Here is a 19,511-nt window from a genome sequence, read left to right as displayed (position 1 = left end):
TCTAATAAATTCTGAGGATAAAGAACAAGTACCCCTGTCAGCATGGTGACCCCTTTTCTTGCCTCCTGGTTTTTAGTACAGATAACTAAGTGGTAATCAGAGGTTACATTTTTTCTTTCTTTCTTTCCTCCCTCCCTCTTTCCCTTCCTTCCTTCCTTCCTTCCTTCCTTCCTTCCTTCCTTCCTTCCTTCCTTCCTTCCTCTTTCCTTCCTTCCTTCCTTCCTTCCTTCCTTCCTTCCTTCCTTCCTTCCTTCCTTCCTTCCTTCTTTCCTTCCTTCCTTCCTTTCCTTCCCTTCCCTTCCCTCCCTCCCTCCCTCCCTCCCTCCCTCCCTCCCTCCCTCCCTCGCTTCTTTCTTTCTTTCTTTCTTTCTTTCTTTCTTTCTTTCTTTCTTTCTTTCTTTCTTTCTTTCTTTCTTTCTTTTTCTTTTTTTGTGTGTGACAGAGCCATAGAGACAGAGAGAGGGTCAGACAGGAAGGAAGAGAGATGAGAAGCATTAATTCTTTTTAGCATCTTAGTTGTTCATTAATTGTTTTCCCTTATGTGCCTTGACCCAAGGGCTACAGCAGAGCAAGTGACCCCTTGCTCAAGCCAGTGATCTTGGGCTCAAGCCAGTGGCCTTAGGCTTTAAGCCAGTGACCTTTGGGGCTCAAGCCAGTGACCATGGGGTCATGTATATGATCCCATGCTCAAGCCAGTGACCTCAGGGTTTCAAACTTGGGTCCTCTGGATCTCAGTTGGATGTTCTATTTACTGCATCACTGCCTGGTCAGGCAGAGGTTAAATTTCAATGGTTCTTTATAAAATTGCCTAGTGGAAGTGACCACCATCTGGAACCAGGTCCTCTTGCACAACACCTAGAATGTTACAGGGATGCAAAGCATATCTCAAATGGAAAAATGAGGGTGATATTAATTGCAGCCAGTTCCCAGACCTGTGCCTTCTGCCTACTGAGGACACAGTACTTAATTTATTGGATTAACAGATCCTGGAGGATGGTACCCCATTGTTAGATTATCACCTCTAATTTGACTCCTGAGCAGTGTTTTTAAGAGGTTATTTCAATGACATCTCAGACAGAGAGCTTGTGGGTCACTGCAGTGTCTGAAGCTTCACTGAACATCCCGTAACCAGCTTGCCACTCCTGGATCACTTTTGTTTGAGATGATATTGTGAGGGAACCTGTGTCTTAGCACCAAATACTCTGTAAACCCTTGGAAATTTTGCTGGCCAAGATATTGAGGGCAGAGAAAGCAAAGCTATACCCTGAATCCAGTTAGTCTCAGTCAAGATGAATCTCTTCCCCTTACAGAATAGGAAGTGCCTGTCTAGTCAACTTGTTATCAAATGGCTGGTTTGTCTCCAGAAAGAATTGAACCATATTGGTGAGAAAGACTTGTCTCCATCATTGGCAGTTTGAGGCACACATAAGTGGTGGTAGCTACATCAGTCTTAGTGAAATGAAGCCAATGTTGTTCACCCCATGTCTAGGCTTCATCCTGCCACCATTGCCACTCATGCACCCATCATGCCAGCAGTAGGGTAGCCCATTCTGTCTACTTGGATGTTTTGTGATTTTTTTTTTATGGATGCTTCCTGGAGTGGGGTAACATGTACAGATACAAAGATCTTCATAAGCCATGCATACTCTCATTTGTCAATTCACATGCCTCTTCCCCAGATCTTCTTGGCCTTTGTTTTTCAACATATATTTTTCAAGGATTCTAACCAACCATTCAGACCATTTGACACTGGACATGAGATTGTGAACATTCTCATTTTGGGCAGTTTTTCTTTCCACACAAAGTGACTGAACCAGATCAGATGAACTTTTCAGATTGCTAGCAATTAGAAGCATCCCCCCCTCCCATTTCTCTTTCAGAGATATGAGTGAGGCTTAGTGTAGCAGCCTTCAGTTTTTGATTCACACTAGCATACTCACCCAGTCTGTTCAGAAACCAAGTCTGGACTTCTCCCTCCTCTATAAGCTGGTCATTAAGCTACCATATAGAACACAGATGTAAGCTGAAGGAGCTCACATGAGAAGCACTCATGCAACAACAGTCTCTTGAGACATGGGATCAGACTTCTACAGTTTACATATGCATTCTAGCTCTGCTCATATCTAATCTCAAATATACCATTTCCTATTCAAAATGGATTGCTGCTGTGCTCCCTTAATTCTATAACTTGGAGGGTTTCACAGAACTAACTCATTATGAGAAGTTGTTGCTCATGATCAGATGCTCCATCTTGAGAAGCATCTAGTAGCATGTCAAGAAGGTACCTATTTCCTGAAGATTATATGTCCTTCCTCCACAACCTACATTCTGTTCTCCTGTTGGGGCTTGTTGTAAACACTACATGGCATGTTTTCCTTTCATGAATGCCATGAAGTTATAAGATATCCCAGGTTATATGACCCAAATAGTAGAAATATATGTACCATAGCTTGGATTTATTGCATAGTTCTTTTCTGGTCTGAGCTCTAGAGTTAAGAGGCTCTGTGAAACCTAATAAATGAGCCAGAACTATATTTCTTTGTGTGGAAGAGGTAACCTGGACAGAGCACTACAGTGTTTACTTGAACTAGCCTCCCCAATACAATAGTGCTTGTCACTTGTATCAATATGACCTCAGACTTTAAAAAATTACCTGTTTTTTTAATGCTGTATTATAATACTTCTTTCTAAATTAAAAGTATTTATGAGAAAGAATAAGAAACAAATGGTTATATTCAGAAGAATATGTGGAATGATCAGTAAGTTTCTTCTCATGGGATCATTAACTCAACAAAATAAATTTATCAAATATGGTGGCAATGACATGGAAACTGAATATTAAATCTTTAAATTTAAGGTGTTACCCCTGAAGTTCTAGGTTGATTCTGTACATTTCCTGATTAAACATCTAGCATCCGTTCTATCAATCATTCATTTGCCATGTCTTTTACTTTGTTTCTCTTTCTTTGAAAAAATTAAACAATTGGAGATTTTTGCATTACCAAGAGAGCTATTTTGGCTGTTAACAATAACAGCAAAAAATATTTTTCTGGACATCTATTAAAAATTTCCAGAAAGACACCGCCTAATTCAACTACTATTAATACTGGCCTTATGTCACATTAATGTTTATTTATACTTTCCAGGCAGAAATAAAGCCAAAGAAACAAACAAAGAAAAAAAAAAGATTGTTCAAATGTTAGAAGATAATGGTGTGATTGAGGAACTAAAATTTTTCATCAAGTCATGGATCCATGAGAGTCAAGTGTGTTTGGTAAAATGAATGTGATATAAGTAGTGTAGACAGGCCTGATTAGAAAAGGACTTTGATGCATTTTAGAAAAGACTTTTATAATTTTGGACAAGGAGAAATTATGAATAAATTTTATTTATAGTTCATTATGTTTTTGTTTTTTTGTTTTTTTTGTAGTGGCTTTTCATTTTGTTTTTTTTTTTTTTTTTTTTTTTTTTTTTTTTATAATTTTATTTTTTTAATGGGGTGACATCAATAAATCAGGATACATATATTCAAAGATAACAAGTCCAGGTTATCTTGTCATTCAATTATGTTGCATACCCACCACCCAAAGTCAGATTGTCCTCTGTCACCTTCTATCTTGTTTTCTTTGTGCCCCTCCCACCCCCTATCCCTCTCCCATTCCCCCCTCCCCCCCGTAACCACCACACTCTTATCAATGTCTCTTAGTTTCACTATTATGTCCCACCTACGTATGGAATAATACAGTTCCTGTTTTTTTCTGATTTACTTATTTCGCTTCGTATCATGTTATCAAGATCCCACCATTTTGCTGTAAATGTTCCGATGTCATCATTTCTTATGGCTGAGTAGTATTCCATAGAGTATATGTGCCACATCTTCTTTATCCAGTCATCTATTGATGGGCTTTTTGGTTGTTTCCATGTCCTGGCCACTGTGAACAATGCTGCAATAAACATGGGGCTGCATGTGTCTTTACGTATCAATGTTTCTGAGTTTTGGGGATATATACCCAGTAGAGGGATTGCTGGGTCATAAGGTAGTTCTATTTTCAGTTTTTTGAGGAAACACCATACTTTCTTCCATAATGGTTGTACTACTTTACATTCCCACCAACAGTGTATGAGGGTTCCTTTTTCTCCACAGCCTCTCCAACATTTGCTATTACCTGACTTGCTAATAACAGCTAATCGAACAGGTGTGAGGTGGTATCTCATTGCCGTTTTGATTTGCATTTCTCTAATAGCTAAAGAAGATGAGCATCTTTTCATATATCTGTTGGCCATTTGTATGTCTTCCTGGGAGAAGTGTCTATTCATATCCTCTTCCCATTTTTTTATTGGATTGTTTGTTTGTTTGTTGTTGAGTTTTATGAGTTCTTTGTATATTTTGGATATTAGGCCCTTATCTGAGCTGTTGTTTGAAAATATCATTTCCCATTTAGTTGGCTTTCTGTTTATTTTGTTATCAGTTTCCCTTGCTGAGCAAAAACTTCTTAATCTGATGTAGTCCCATTCATTAATTTTTGCCTTCACTTCTCTTGCCATTGGAGTCAAATTCATAAAATGCTCTTTAAAACCCAGGTCCATGAGTTGAGTACCTATGTCTTCTTCTATGTACTTAATTGTTTCAGGTCTTATGTTTAGATCTTTGATCCATTTTGAGTTAATTTTTGTACAGGGGGAGAGACTGTAGTCCAGTTTCATTCTTTTGCATGTGGCTTTCCAGTTTTCCCAGCACCATTTATTGAAGAGGCTTTCTTTTCTCCATTGTGTGTTGTTGGCCCCTTTATCAAAAATTATTTGACTATATATATGTGGTTTTATTTCTGGACTTTCTATTCTGTTCCATTGGTCTGAGTGTCTATTTTTCTGCCAATACCATGCTGTTTTGATTGTCGTGGCCCTATAATAGAGTTTGAAGTCAGGTATTGTTATGCCCCCAGCTTCATTCTTTTTCTTTAGGATTGCTTTGGCTATTCGGGGTTTTTTATAGTTCCATATAAATCTGATGATTTTTTGCTCTATTTCTTTAAAAAATGTCATTGGAAGTTTGATGGGAATTGCATTAAATTTGTATATTGCTTTGGGTAATATAGCCATCTTGATTATATTTATTCTTCCTAGCCAAGAACAAGGTATATTCTTCCATCTCATTATATCTTTTTCGATTTCCCTTAACAATGGTTTATAGTTTTCATTATATAAGTCCTTTACATTCTTTGTTATGTTTATTCCTAAGTATTTTATTTTTTTTGTTGCAATCGTGAAGGGGATTATTCTTTTGAGTTCCTTCTCAGTTGTTTCATTGTTGGCATATAGAAAGGCTATTGACTTCTGTATGTTAATTTTGTATCCTGCGACCTTACTGTATTGGCTTATTGTTTCTAGTAGTCTTTTTGTGGATTCTTTGGGGTTTTCGATGTATAGGATCATATCATCTGCAAAAAGTGATACCTTTACTTCTTCTTTTCCGATATGGATGCCTTTTATTTCTTTGTCTTGTCTGATTGCTCTGGCTAGAACCTCTAGTACCACATTAAATAAGAGTGGAGAGAGTGGACAACCCTGTCTTGTTCCTGATTTAAGGGGGAAAGCCTTCAGTTTAGTGCCATTTAATATGATGTTAGCTGATGGTTTATCATATATGGCCTTTATCATGTTGAGATATTTTCCTTCTATACCCATTTTGTTGAGAGTCTTAAACATAAAATTGTGTTGTATTTTATCGAAAGCCTTTTCTGCGTCTATTGATAAGATCATGTGGTTTTTGTTCTTTGTTTTGTTGATATGGTGTATTACATTAACCGTTTTACGTATGTTGAACCATCCTTGAGATTCTGGGATGAATCCCACTTGATCATGATGTATTATTTTTTTAATATGTTGTTGTATTCGATTTGCTAGTATTTTGTTTAGTATTTTAGCATCTGTATTCATTAGAGATATTGGTCTGTAGTTTTCTTTTTTTGTGCCATCCTTGCCTGGTTTTGGTATGAGGGTTATGTTGGCCTCATAAAATGTGTTTGGAAGTATTGCTTCTTCTTCAATTTTTTGGAAGACTTTGAGTAGAATAGGAACCAAGTCTTCTTTGAATGTTTGATAAAATTCGCTGGTATAGCCGTCAGGGCCTGGACTTTTATTTTTGGGGAGGTTTTTAATGGTTTTTTCTATTTCTTCTCTACTGATGGGTCTGTTTAGGCTTTCTGCTTCTTCTTGACTCAGTCTAGGAAGGTTGTATTGTTCTAGGAATTTATCCATTTCTTCTAGGTTGTTGAATTTAGTGGCATAAAGTTTTTCATAGTATTCTACAATAATTCTTTGTATATCTACGGTGTCCGTGGTGATTTCTCCTCTTTCATTTTGGATTTTGTTTATATGAGTTCTTTCTCTTTTTTCCTTGGTAAGTCTTGCCAAGGGTTTGTCAATTTTGTTGATCTTTTCAAAGAACCAGCTCCTTGTTCTATTAATTTTTTCTATAGTTTTTCTGTTCTCTAATTCATTTATTTCTGCTCTGATTTTTATTATCTCCTTTCTTCGGCTGGTTTTGGGTTGTCTTTGTTCTTCTTTTTCTAGTTCCTTAAGGTGTGAAGTTAAGTGGTTCACTTGGGCTGTCTCTTGTTTGTTCATATAGGCCTGAAGTGATATGAACTTCCCTCTTATCACTGCTTTTGCTGCATCCCATAGATTCTGATATGTCGTATTGTCATTTTCATTAGTCTGTATATATCTTTTGATCTCTGCACTTATTTCTTCTTTGACCCATTCATTTTTTAAAAGTATGTTGTTTAGTTTCCACATTTTTGTGGGATTTTTTTCCTCTTTTTTGCAGTTGAATTCTAGTTTCAAGGCTTTATGATCAGAAAATATGCTTGGTACAACTTCAATTTTTCTGAATTTGCTGATATTGTTTTTGTGGCCCAACATATGGTCCATTCTTGAGAATGATCCATGTACACTGGAGAAAAATGTATACTCAGTCACTTTGGGATGAAATGTCCTGTAGATGTCTATCATATCCAGGTGCTCTAGTGTTTTGTTTAAGGCCACTATATCTTTGTTGATTCTCTGTTTGGATGACCGATCTAGAGCCGTCAGCGGTGTATTGAGGTCTCCAAGTATGATTGTATTTTTGTCAGTTTTTGTTTTAAGATCAATAAGTAGCTGTCTTATATATTTTGGTGCTCCTTGGTTTGGTGCATATATATTAAGAATTGTTATGTCTTCTTGATTCAGTGTCCCCTTAGCCATTATGAAATGGCCATTTTTGTCTCTAAGTACTTTTCCTGTCTTGTAGTCAGCATTATCCGATATGAGTATTGCTACACCTGCTTTTTTTTGGATGTTATTTGCTTGGAGTATTGTTTTCCAGCCTTTCACTTTGAATTTGTTTTTATCTTTGTTACTTAGATGAGTTTCCTGTAGGCAGCATACAGTTGGATTTTCTTTTTTAATCCATTCTGCTACTCTGTGCCTTTTTATTGGTGAGTTTAATCCATTTACATTTAGTGTAATTATTGATACTTGTGAGTTCCCTATTGCCATTTTATATCTTGCTTTCTGTTAGTTTTGTGTCTTGTTTGATCCTTCTCTTTCGTTTTTCTATCTTTTGTTTTTATTTGGTTGTATTCCATACATCTTTCCTCTGTTGCTATCTTTTTTATCTCATGTGCTTCTGTGGTGGTTTTTTCAATGGTGGTTACCTTTGAGTAATGAAAAGGGTCCCTACCCTGTTCATTGTAGCGAACTATTTTGTGAGTACTTTTGCACTCCATCGTCCTTTGCTACTGTTAATCTCCGTCTTCTCTCCCTCTTTCTTTTTGTTGTTGTCACAGTTTAAATTTGGTTTTATTGTGTTCTTCTTGGAGCTTTTACTTGTGGCTCTGTTTTTTTTTGTTCTTTGTATCTGATTGGAGAACCCCCTTTAGTAATTCCTGGAGTGGGGGTTTTCTGATGATAAATTCCCTCATCTTTTCTGTATCTGTGAATGTTTTTATTTCTCCTTCGTATTTGAAGGATAGCTTTGATGGGTATAGTATTCGTGGCTGAAAGTTCCTCTCTTTCAGGACTTTAAATATTGGGGTCCACTCTCTTCTAGCTTGTAGAGTTTCTGCTGAGAAATCTGATGATAATCTAATGGGCCTTCCTTTATATGTTGTATTCTTCTTTTCCCTGGCTGCCTTGAGAATTTTTTCTTTGCTGTTGGTTTGTGTCAATTTCATTATGATATGCCTTGGAGTAGGTTTGTTGGGGTTAAGAAAACTTGGAGTTCTGTTTGCTTCTTGAACTTGAGGCTTTAGTTCTTTCCACAGGCTTGGGAAGTTCTCATCAATTATTTGTTTAAGTATGTTCTGCATTCCATTTTCTCTCTCTTCTCCCTCTGATATACCTATTATTCTTATGTTATTCTTTTTGATGGAGTCAGATAATTCTTGTAGGGCTATCTCATTTTTTTTAATTTTTGAGTCTCTTTCTTCTTCTCTCTGTTGTGCCTCAAGTTGCTTGTCTTCTATTTCACTAATCCTCTCTTCTATCTGACCTGTTCTATTAGCTAAGCTTGTTACTTCGTTTTTCAGCTCGTGAATTGAGTTTTTCATCTCTGTTTGATTTGTTTTTATAGTTTCAATTTCCTTGGACATATATTCTTTGTGTTCATGGAGTTGTTTTCTGATTTCCCTATATTGCCTTTCTGTGTTTTCTTGTATATCTCGGAGGATTTTTAGGATTTCTATCTTGAATTCTCTGTCATTTAGCTCCAAGGTTTCCAATATATTAAATTTTTTCTCCATAGATTTTTCCTCATCTAGCTGTGTTACCTCTCTTTCTTTTGTATCCATGATATTCGATTTTCTCTTCCTTAATGGCATCTGAGGGTGGTTTTGTTGATAGTATTAATGAGATTTAATAAAGAATAAAAAGTTAAAAAAAATAAAAAAATAACAAATCGAAAAGAGTTGTTTTTTTTTTTAAAAAAATTAATAATGAAATAAAGAAAAATAAAATAAAATAAAAATTTTTAAAAAAGGAAATTATTCCCCCCCTCTTTTTTTCCTCTCCTTTCCTCTCCCCTCTTTCTTGAGAAAATCTTGTGGTGGACTGTGAGTTATAACAAACAATGCCTGTGATGGAGGGCCTGAATTGGGGAAAAGTAATAAAGGGGCAAAAAAGAGAGAAAGAAAAAAAAAAAAAAAAAAAAAAGAAAAAAAAAAAAAGGAAAAAAAATAAAAGAAAAAAGAAAAAAAAAGAGCGTATGGACCCACAAAAAGCAAATAAGGAAAAAATTTGGGTCAAGAATAAAATGATTTGCTTTTAGGTGTTGGTTTTCTAAGAGTTATGATGAGAGGAATAAGAGGAAAATGGAAAAATGGGGGGACAAATTAAAAACTTACTATTGTATTTAGTGGAACAAGAACTAGATAATATGGAGAGCCAGGGATGGGAGCACTGCTAGTGAGTTAAAAAGGTGAAGTAAAAACCCCCCAAAATGCCACAAACAGGTTTGAGTCCCAGATAAGATAATTTGTTTGTTATTGAGGTTTGAATGAGAGGAGATGTAAAGGAGAAAGGAAGAAACTACTATAGAGGGAGAAAAGAAAGAGAGAGAGAGAAAAAAAGAGGGAACCACTAAAAGAAGAAAAAAGAAAGGAGAGAGAGAGAGAGAGTTAAGGGTTTTGGAGTGCAACCCTCATAGAGAGAAAGGAAGAGAAGAGAAATGATAATGGGAGATGTAACACTTATGGGTAGTGTAGTTCAAGGAGAGGAGAGAGTAAGACCGGTAGAGAGTTAATCGGCCAAATTGGAGGAGGAAAAAAAAGTCTCAAGAATGAAGATAAGAGAAACAAACGAACAAATATAATAAAATGGGATAGGTTATAAAGTCTGCAGATTATTCTTGATTTTGAGAGGTTATCTTCTTGCTTTTTCTTTTCTCTCCCTCTTCCTGGTCGGTGACTCTGTACCCCGGGTTCTGCTCCTTTGGCACGCTCAGGTAGAGGTTTGCAGTTGATAAGTCTCTATGGCAATGTCATGTATTGTGCTTTATTCTCGTTGGGAGTCGAGGCTCATTAGCATTTATAGGCTCCGACAGTGAGAGAGTCTGTGTTCCTGGAGCCTTTCTCTTAGTCTTTCCTTCCTCAATTAGTAGCCTGATAGTCCAGGTATGGGGTTGCTGCTGCCTCTGCCTGGATAGTAAGAGGCTCAAATTGCTGGCAACTCCCCACTCTATTTCCACTCAGCACAGGGCTCTGGGTAAGGCTCAGTCAGTCAGAGCTGCTAGCATAATCAGGCGGGCTTTCCGCCCACTCGAAGACCTCTGGCTCTGCCATTCTATCCGGTAACACAAGCGGGCGCCCACTTCCGGGGCGCTTGGAGGAAACTCTCACTCACTGTCTGCAACCAGGATATCCGTCCAGCAGTCTCACGCTCTGAGTGAAACCCCCAACCGCAGGGAAAAGTTGCAGCGTTGGAATTGAGTCTCGCTCTGTCCCCGTGTGCGGCTTTTGCAAGGCGCTGGGGCGGCCCGAGATTCCGCTTTGGCCCACACAAAGGCCCCTGACTCTGCCCCTCTCTGTGATAACACGGGCGCGCACTGCCGAGGCACTCGGAGGAATCGCTCACTCCTTATCTGCGCGCGCAAACCAGGATATGAGGCCGGCCGTGGTTCCCTCTGAGTGAAACAGCCTCCAGCATGGAAAATCTCCACCGTTGGGATTAGTTCTCACTCCCTCCCGTGTGTGGCTTTCCCAGGGCGCTGGGGCTGCCCAGAGACTCTGCCCTCAGCCCACAGAAAGGCCTCTGACCCTGCCTCTCCGTGGGGCAACACGGGCACCCACTTCCACGGCTTAGGAAGAAATCTCTCTTCCACTAACTGCGCACCGACCAGGAGACCGGGTAAAATGGCCGCTCCGCTTGTCTTTCTTTGTTTGGGTTTGGCGCGAGTGTTAGCTTGTATTGCCCGGGTTGCCACAGGATCAGATTTTCCTCGGCTTGGATCTCTGAGCCACAGCCTGGTTCGGCCGCTTTTGCTGCGGGGGCCTGGATCTATTCACCCCCTTTGCCCGCCTCAGTTTTTATATTCACAATTACCAGAGAAAGCCGCCCTGTTTAGGTTAGTGAGGAAGGCGGAGCATTTCTTACTCCCTCTTTCCTTCGGGGTTTGGTTATATATTTAGCCAATTTTTCACTCAATCATACCTTTGGGTGTATTGCGAAGAATCTGGAAGCTCCAAGTATAGGTTTTTCTGTTTCTGGTTGAAGATCTTGTTGAGTTTTGGGGGAGATTTATCGGTATCGCTTCCTACTCCGCCATTACTCTGACGTCATCTCCCCTCATTATGTTTTAACTCTCATATTAAGACTATTTGCTAATGACTTTTTAAAAGTGAGGTGAAATTTAGATGCATTTATATTTACCTTATAATGTATGATTCTATGACTTTTGACAAATGTATACATCAGATATCTATCACCAAAATTAAGATTCAGATAATTTTCATTATTCTCAGACTTTCCTCTATGCCCATAAGTACTTTACCCCTCCTTCATGGCAATGACTGATATCTTTTGGGTCCCTATATATTTGCCTTTTCCAGTATGTTTTAGCAATAAAATTATATGAGGATTTGTTCATGTTATTGTTTGGTTCAGTAATTCACTTCTATTATTGCTGAAAAGTATTCCATTGTATAGATATACCACAATATGTTTATCTATCCCCAGTTGAAAATGTTTGAATTGATTCCAATGTTGAGTGATGATGATGAATAAAATGGCCATAAACACTCATGTGCAGACTTCTGTGTTCACATGTTTTTATTTCACTTAAATACCTAGGCTTGTAATTACTGCACTGAGTGATAAGTATACATTTAACTTTTAAAGGAACTTTCAAACTCTTTTCAAAGTTTGCTGTAATATTTTGAATTCCCATAAAAAAATGCATCAAGGTTTAGGTGATCTGCATCCTCACCAGCACTTAGTGTTGGCAGTTTTCTTCCTCCCCATCCCTTTAGCAATTGGAACAAGCAAGTGGTTTGCTAATTATTTTAAGCATTTTTCATGTGTTCATTGTTATCTGTATATCTCCTTTTATGAAATGTTGGCTGAAATCTCTTGTCTATTTTCTTATTTCTGTTTTATTATTATCATCATTTATTATTATTGTTATTGAAATTTGTAAGGCATACACACACACACACACACACACACACACACACACTGAATACAAATTCATTGTGAGACATGTTGCAAATATTTTCTCCCTTGTGCTTTGTCTGCTCATTCTTTGATCAGTGTCTTACAGAGAGTGAAAGTCCTCAATTTTCATGCAGTCCAATTCAGTAAGTTTTTCTTTTCTGGGTCTTGCTTTTGCCATCATTTCTTATAAATCTGTTCCTAGCTCAAGATCTCAATTTTTTTCTCCAATATGCTGTCTTAGACTTTTTTATTCTTGGATTTAATATTAACGCCTAGTTTTTTAAATTTCTTCAAACTGTTAACTAGGCATCAACCACCTCTTTCTTCCTTTCTCTGCCACAGGTTAGTCAGTGCCCATTTCTCATCTCCCATTAGAGAATCTTTCTTTCTTTGGATTTCAAGCTACTTGGTTGCCTGGTGACAACAGGTTTATTATAGAATTTTAAAAAATATATGATTTTGTAGTTGATCCATCTTCTACTTGATGAGAGTGGGACTCCTTCCAGCTTTGTATGTCTGAGATATAAGTAGAATTCTAATGATTATTATTGTCATTTTAAACAGTTTCATTAATATATGATTCAAATATCATAAAATTCATTCATACAGTATTTTTAGTATATTTAAAGTTGTGCAATCAACACCACTATCTAATTTTATAACATTTTTATCACTCCAAAAGGAAACTCAATACACATCAGCAATCACTTCCCATTTTTCTCTCCTGTCACTAAATAACCATTAATATACTTCTGTCTTTAAAATTTTACCTAGTCTGGACATTTTACATAAATGGAGTCATACAATATGTGGTAGTTTGTTACTGGCTCTTTGACTTAGCATGTTTTTAAGATTCATCCATGTTATAGCAAATATCAGAACTTCACTCCCTTATATGAATGTGTAATATTTCTTTTTATAAGTATGTCATATTAATCAGTTGGTGGATATTTAGATTTTCTGAGTTTATGGTTATTATAAATAATGTTATTACTAAAATTTGTGTACAAGTTTTTGTGTGGATATATTTTTTTTATTTCCTTTGGGTATATAGTAGTTACTAAGTATATGGCTACTCTATTTTTAACATTTTAACAAACATTGCCAAACTGCTTTGAAAAATGATTTTTATATTTTTACTGTTTTACAATGGAACTAAAATACTTATTATTAAGGTCATTATTTTTTTTTGGTTCATGACCTATTGTCATCATTATTCCACTGATAGATTAGTTTACTGGTAGACTGAAGTAGAAAGTAAGGCTTTTTAGACAATTATGTAATAGTCCAGGCCAGTGATTATGAGAGTCTGAACCAAAAGAATAAAGTTAATATTTTATTTAAAAGATAAGAAATTAAAATCAGGAATTCATTACAAAATATTGACAAAATTACAACCCTGATTTATGTGGGAATAAAAGAGGAAGACCAATCAAGAGTCCTTTATATATACATATAAAACTTATATACACAGACATATTGGGGCGAGTTAGGCCATTGCTACTATTTATATACTCTATTAGCTACTTTTGATTTATACAATAATAATTTTATTTATTTAAATAAGTTTTACCTTATTTTTCATTATTTGTAAACTAAGGGTAGCAATGAAATATTTTTTAAGAATTTAAATTTTGCTTTCAATAAACATATAAGTATATTTACTTGTATTTATATAACTTAATTCTCAATTACCATGAATAAAAATACCACTCTCTAATTTAAACTGTCCAATCTTAATACTTTCTGTAATAAAAACAAACACAATACATGAGGCAAACACTGCACTTGCACTACTGGTTCCCAGTCTCTGGAGAACTATCTGTCCTGCTGTTTGTTTTTTTGTACTTCAAGTCTGCAGTAGCTGCATTGGTTCTTGCAGAGGGTCAGCATGGATTCTGGTGTCTTTATCTTTTAGCAGAGATAATATTGCTAATTTGGTATCAACTCTTGCTCTCAAAGTAACTCAATTCATCTTCTACTTGTTGACATATTTTACAAATTACCAATTGAGCTTTTCTAGAACATTTACCTCTGTCCATACAGGTAATAGACTAATAGAAGTTTGTTACCACATTTCCTGATTCCCAGGACCATAAAGTTCATATATTCTTCTATCTATAGGAAATGATGGCCTTGGTACTCACACTTGATCATCAGTAAACCACACTTGCCTCCCAGAAAGTCTAGCACTTGATATCATTGAGCTACTTTGCTAACCTCTTTGATCTGGATATTTTGCAAATTGCCATAGGCTCCTTACATACATTACACTTTTCTTAAATATAATGGTTCAGTTAAAAAGCTATGCATTTTTTTTCTGTATAACATCTGTTTCAGAAATCATTATAGTTCAAGTTTCTTCATGGCATAAACTGCCTTATTTTAATATCATCACTTTTTATGTCATTTCTTTCTCATGTCAATATGATCAAGGCTATTTTTAGAAATAACGTTTTCAAACAACCTTTGCTTATCTAGCTGCAGTTTTTATAAATACATTTTGGGTTCCAATTTTCACTTAGATAAACCCTTTTTCTTTACAGCTTTTCTTCTGCTTCCACTCCCACACCTACATGCAAAATCCAGACAGAGTCAATTCTTCTTTAGCGTATTTAAATAAATAGAATGGCTTTCTTAGTTTTCATTAATATTTGCTTATCAACTCTTTATAAACTTGACTATGAATTATAAAATCTCAAAATATAGTTTAAGTAAAATTTCTTTATTCTTTCTTAATGTTGCTGACTTAAAGAATAGCCCAACTATTGTCATTCAGAAGGATCAAGGAACTAGGGAGCCTCCCATGGAAGCCTCAAAGGCCAGTGTTAATGAATCATGACATAGGCACTTTAAGCTGGGGTGCATCTCCCAGACAGTGCAGCCTAGCAAAATAGGTTTGGGCATGTATATGCCCATAACACTCACTGACTTTGTGATACAGTAGGTTAATATCTACATAATATGTTACATCTGTTGCTTGGGATGCTGACCTAAAACTGTTGGCAGAAGAAGAGAGAAAGAAAATAAGAAATGACATATGTACTAAAAAGTATTTTCTTTTTCATCAAAACAAAAAGTTAACTTTAGCTCTTCGTATATGCATTTTGTACAAAGAATGATGATGCATTGTATACACTTCAAACAGATTTCCCAAATATTAATGTTTTCTATATCACATTTACTCCATTATTCTGTTTGTGTGTGTATGTAAAATTTTTTTCTGAATCATTTGAGAGTAGGTTACAGACATATTTCTTCTTTATCCCCATTTAATTCAGTGTGCATTTCCTGTAAACAAGGACATTCTATTGCATATACAAACAGTTCTAAAAATTAGGAAATTAATTTTAACCTACGAGATTTTGCCAATTATCCCCAAATGCCCGTTAGAGAAATTGTTTTTGGCCTGGCATAGCATCTAAGCAAGGATCTTCCATTGTATTTAGCTGTCAAGTCTCATAAATCTTTTTTAATCTAGATAGTATCTCAGTCTTTGTCTTTCATAATCTTAACATCTGTGAAGAGTCCAGGCCATTTATTTTGGAAAATATTCCTCAATAGGGTTTTTGATGTTTCCTCATAAATCAACTCAGGTTGTGCATTTTTGACAAGAATAATACTGACTTCATCTTTTGTCATCAGAGTCAAAAGCAATAATACATATCAAGGTGTTTTGGTAAAATATAAAGTTCTATTCAAAACCAAGGATTAAAGGTTAAAAGAATTATTATATGTTTTAATTCCAACTCCCCTCTCTGCTCCTGTCCTCTAGCATATGTAGCATTCCCACTGAGAAGTATCACTGGGATACAATGCCGTAATTGGGCACCACAACAAAGTTGGAGGAATTATCCTGTTCACTGTGAGAGAAACTTTGAAACACCAGCATTACATTAACCTAAGGTGATCCTATCCTTCTCTGGCTCCTTCCCCATTTCTTTTCACATAGGTATTTCCCCTGGTAAAACCTTGACACTGAATTCCATTTTGATGACTGCTTCCCAGCTGTAAACTAATAGAGGGAACTCTTGCTTGCTCTACTGGATACTGGGGGAAGGGCAATAAGAGGGAGAGAATCTTCATTCGTGCCTGAAAATCAGAGCATGTACTTAAAACAGGCAAATTTTCTGGCAAAAAGTCTTGTGAATACCACTCCTGGCACCAGTTCAAACCATCAGGCTTTGCAACCATTGTCAAATGTCATATACTGTTTGCATCCCAGAGAGAGCAGAGAACGTCAACTCCATCCTACAGTGAAAATCCAGCTGGGTCAGGGACAGAGTGACGGGGCAGAAGCCTCAGGAAAGGAAGGAGAATGGAAGAAACATAATATGGATCCAGTAATTTACCATCATAACAACTGTCCCCTTAAGCAAGAAGAGTGAAGTTTATTGATTTTATATTAGTTGATACTAAGAACAGTGATTAAGAATGAGAGGAAAACATTCATTCCCCTGAAGGAGATTCTAATAAGGCTTCTAACATTTCCAGCTCTTAAATGAGATGGGTAATGATCCCTCATATTTCATTCTCACAGTGTCATGTAAACAACGAGGAGACCAGCCTGTCTGGAGCTGCAGCCAATCACAGCAGTTTTCTGTAACAAAGATTACATCTGATATGTGAAAAATACATCAGGCTCTCAAAGAAGAGCCAACCTTCCTCTTAGATCCCTGCTGGCTTGAATATTTGGTGGTGCTTGGAAGGCAGGTGATGGTCCCAGAGTCAACTACAGCTTGACATGCACAGCCTCTGGGGACAGACTTGGCAGCCTTTGTGAAGAGTCAAAGTGCCTCTGGCAATCTCCAAACTACTACCTCATGGCAATGGGAGCCAGGAGGTGAAAAAGAGAGGACATTTGACTTGTGTCACATTTATTGCAAACAAAAGGATGACATGCACAGATATGAAGACCTCAAGAATACATCCTCATCCATCTAATTTAAAACCATAGCAGCTGGATAGATAAATCATTATGTAAACCATATCACTGCTATCAGAATATTTTGAGGAAATGAGGAAAGACTAGGTATGTTTCTATTCATGAATTCTCTTCTTCCTACACACACACACAAATGCTGAAATTGCTATAATTAGTTTTGTCTCTACAGAAAGCTTCATTTATTGGGGATGCCATTAAACAAGTGAAATGCAAATTACAAGTGACATTGATATAATCATAATTGCTCCTTTCTGACTGCCAGAGATATTTTCTGAGAGGAACCTGCATTTCTACAGATGGCATGGAAAAAAAATAAGGCCTGCAGAACACACCATTATTCCTGCGAGGCCCTCAGTTCATTAGTTGAAGCAGCCAAGACTTCATGAGCCGCAACTGATCAGCAAATGGGAAATGAGCAAGAGTATAAATTCCCAGCAAACCAAATCATTAACATTTGCCGCCTGCGTCCTGGAAACACAGTAAATCAAATGTGTCATCATTTATCAAGACAAAATATCATTACTAATTGGGATTAATTTGCTGCTGTGGGATTGCTGACCTTTGCTGAAAGAAAATAAAACTGCTCGTTAGCTGTCTTCATTTAATTTTCCCTGAAAAAAAGAGAGGGGGGAAAGGCAGTTTGTTTTGAGGAAGAGGAGGGGCTGGGTGGGGCATTCTTATCTTCCAAACAGCTACACATTCTGAAGTCAAGAAACAGATGAGACAAAGTACGGATGGGAGGCTAGGAGGTAGAATAAGACTTTGCATGGGGCATGAGGGGGCATGATGCCAGGTGTAGTGGGTATTATATTGAATGGGACACTTGAAACCATGTCAACACAATAAATTAAAAATTAAAATTAAAAAAAGAAAAACTTGCTTATATGCAATTAATGATTTGAGATATTTGATATGTACCCAGAGCTCACAGTGCCTCTAGTTATCATTGTCTACGATTAAGCACTGTCCTGGGAAAGTATAATTAGAAAAATTGCCAGGGTGAAATTTTATATAGTTTTATGTCCAATAAGAAAAGGCAAGCACTGCTGCAAAGGAGCAGCCAAGTATTTATCTGTGTGCACTAATTTAAAGGGGGTTCAAAAATATAACACATACCATATCTAAGCATCCCCAATGATTCTGCATGTGGCTGAGGTCTACATTTAACTGTCGATTCAATAATTGAGAAGGTGATCTTTTACTTTTAGTAGATACCAATGTTTTTTCAGGTTGATAAATGTATGTGCTTTGCAAGGTAGCTGTAAATGCTTGGATCAGGGTTCCTGTCTTTCAAACTCTAAGAATATTGTGGATTCCTGAGAATACACGTGTGAACTCAGATCATCAACTCAACAACCACTGACTTTTTGAGTTTCTCTCTCTCTCTCTCTTTAATTAAGTGAGAGGCAGGGAGGCAGAGACAGACTCCCACATGTACTCTCACCTGGATCTACCCAGCAAGCCTCTATCAGGCGATGCTCTGCCCAGCTGGGCCACAGCTCCATTGCTCAGCAACCTAGCTATTTTAGCATCTGAGGAAGAGTCCATGGAGCCATTCTTAGTGCCTGGGGCCAACTTTGCTTGAACCATTGGAGCCATGGCTGAGGGAGGGAAAAGAGAGAGAGAAAGAGATGGGGGAGAGGGGTTGAGAAGCAGATAGTCATTTCTTCTGTGTGCCCTGACTGGGAATCAAACCTGAGACTTCCACACACTGGGCCAAAGATCTAACACTGAGCCAACTGGCCAGAGCCTTGAGTTTCTAAAATATTAAAATAATATTTATTTTGATTACTGATATATATATATATATTGTATTTTATGTATATATGTATATATATTGTATTTTTCTGAAGTTGGAAACGGGGAGGCAGTCAGACAGACTCCCGCATGCACCCGACTGGGATTCATCTGGCATGCCCACCAGGGAGCAATGCTCTGCCCATCTGGGGTGTTGCTCTGTTGCAACCAGAGCCATTCTAGTGGCTGAGGCAGAGACCATGGAGCCATCCTCAGCACCCAGGCCAACTTTGCTCCAATGGAGCCTTGGCTGCAGGAGGGGAAGAGAGAGACAGAGAGGAAGGAGAGGGGGAGGGGTGGAGAAGCAGATGGGCGCTTCTCCTGTGTGTCCTGTCTGGGAATCGAACCCGGGGCTTAGTTACTGAGATTTTTAATGTTCCTTTAAATTTTTCCCCTGATGCAAATGCTTCACTCATCTCACCCTAGTGTCAGACACTGTTTAAGGTTGAATGATTTACTCATTACAACAATTAATAAGAAAACTAAAGGTTAATAACCTTTTGCTGTAACACACTTAGCAAATTGTGGAGCCAAGATTCAAACCCAGATCGTTGATGCCTGACTCAAGGATCCGTAC

This window comes from Saccopteryx bilineata, chromosome 4 (assembly GCF_036850765.1).
Source record: "Saccopteryx bilineata isolate mSacBil1 chromosome 4, mSacBil1_pri_phased_curated, whole genome shotgun sequence".
NCBI classification, from domain to species: domain Eukaryota; kingdom Metazoa; phylum Chordata; class Mammalia; order Chiroptera; family Emballonuridae; genus Saccopteryx; species Saccopteryx bilineata.
Note: the sequence above shows the minus strand (reverse complement) of the source record.